The sequence below is a fragment of the Arachis ipaensis genome, chromosome B06, assembly GCF_000816755.2.
Source record: "Arachis ipaensis cultivar K30076 chromosome B06, Araip1.1, whole genome shotgun sequence".
NCBI lineage: Eukaryota > Viridiplantae > Streptophyta > Magnoliopsida > Fabales > Fabaceae > Arachis > Arachis ipaensis.
In genome coordinates this window covers 23,078,357-23,080,713 of record NC_029790.2, presented here as the reverse complement: position 1 = coordinate 23,080,713, position 2,357 = coordinate 23,078,357, and positions in this window count along the sequence as shown.

Here is a 2,357-nt window from a genome sequence, read left to right as displayed (position 1 = left end):
ATTTGTTAGAAATTTTTAATAACTTTTATTATAAAATAATTGAATTATATAAATTAGTTCTTTTCAAAGAAACAAAGAAAATCAATCATTAAGAATAATTATTGAAAATTTTTAAAACAATAAAAAATTATTTAGGACAAAGTGTTCAATTTAAAATTTCTGAGATCATTAGATATGTACTCAAACAATGATTATACCCAATGAATTAGTCACAAAAAAAAAAATACCCAATGAATTCTAATCCAATTCTAATGTGAACTTTGAAGAATATGTAAGAGCATAGTATTATTTAGTTCCCAAAATAATTTTTTATTTTTTATAATTTTATTAAATTAGTCTAATTTTTAGTAAATACAAAATTCATTTATATTTTTATGGGTAAATTTATAGGCTCTCAAATTTTCGTTGCGAAATTAAAATATGACCATTTATATAATGTGTATGGTCCTCACACATGTTGCTTATTTGATAGCAAATAAATATGCAGAGGTTGTATTATTGAATAAGTTTTTAGTTATTACAAAATATTTTTTTATTCTTTAAAAAACTGATTTCTTTGATCAAATACAATAACAACGATAACAAAAACAAAACCTTATCCAAAAACAAAACCTTATCCAACTACATGGATTAAATTTCATTGCACTTGATGATTAGGATGATCAATTAAAATTTTAAATTCATCTATTTTAATTTTCAGCTTTAATGCAAGATTTAAGCAAATTAAAATATAGCACAATAACAAACAACAGTGCAAGATTGCAAATAACATGCATAGTTAAAAACTACAGAAAGTGTAAATTAAGTAACAGAAAATTAAGTAAATGGCATATATTAGTTAAAAGTGTAAGAAAATAATGGTTTAAAAGCATGCACTAACCTTTCCTTCCTCGGAAATAAAATCAACTGCGGGAGGTGATGGTAGGGGTCGTTTGTAGAAACCGTTATTCATTTAATTTAACTTAATTAATGGGTGGTTGTTATGATTAAAAATAAAAACAATTGGATATATAAATCAATTGATGAAGATGCAGTTCATCCTTCACAATTTTCTTTGTAAAGTTTGTAACTTGCTTAAAAGTGATAATATTCTTTAACATATGCCTGCAAAAGAGAGTATAATCCATATAAAAAGATAAATTAAACCTTAAAAGTTAATGTCCAAAATATGTATACAGATAGAACAATCATCACAAACAACAATGCATTGTTGCATATAGCATGCATGTGAAAATATATAGCTTAAACACTACAAATAAACACATTAACAGAGCATAAGAGAATGATTTGAAAGCATATACTAACCTTGCCTTTTATCCATAGTTGTCTTAAATTTGAAGTCAAATTAAGAAGAATTCTATTCTATAACCCTTGTAAAGGTTGTATATAAATGTCAAAACTTAATTCCTGTACTAATTTATTTGTTGAAGAAATATATATAGATAGCTTAGCTATATAAAAAGAAGTTTTATTTCTCAGACCGAATTTATTTTGTATTGATGTTCTGAATCAATATATCAACTTGAGTCATTTATGTCATCAATTATATTATACTCTAAAATAATTACACAATCAAACTAAATTACAATTCATAATGGGTGATAGATCATGTGTGATAGTAAATTAATGGTTAATTCTTTTCCTTATTAGAAGAGTATGATAAATGAAAAATATATAATGAATGGAGATAGGAAGAAATGGAATCAAATATACATGTAGTTACAAGTTGAATCCATAATAGCTATTTTTAAAACCAAACAATATCAATGGTCAATAAAAGATTCTAAAATAATGTAGAAATAAATCTTTGACTATAATAAAAATGATAAAAAAGGAAATCATTGTTTTATCAAAATTATTTTACATATTAAAAATAATTTACTATTTCAATTTACTAAATATAGGTACTATTATTATTAAAAACCAAAATTTTAATGAATCCGGATGAAAAAGCTAAAGAACTAGTTGAAAGAGCAGAACTAACTGCCTCAGATTCCGACAGCAATATCATTACTAGAAAACTCAGAAGGTAATTCATTAATTCTTTTCCTTCTATGCGAATCCTAATTTTTTTTTTTTTTTAATTTCATTATTTTAATCGTTTAACCATTGGTGATTTATCGGTAATCAAGTATGATCAAAATGTTCAACCTAAGGAATTCAGTTATTGATCTGAATACATTTTAATTGAATTAAATTATTAGATGGTATCTTTTTCAATTGAATCATTTATTTATTCATTTAGTTATTAATTATTGTTGCGTATTTTGATTTTGAATGGCACATAATGTATTAGTAAAGTGAAAAACATTGATATTATTTGTTACTTAAATTATTTTTTCATTTGTTTAATAATG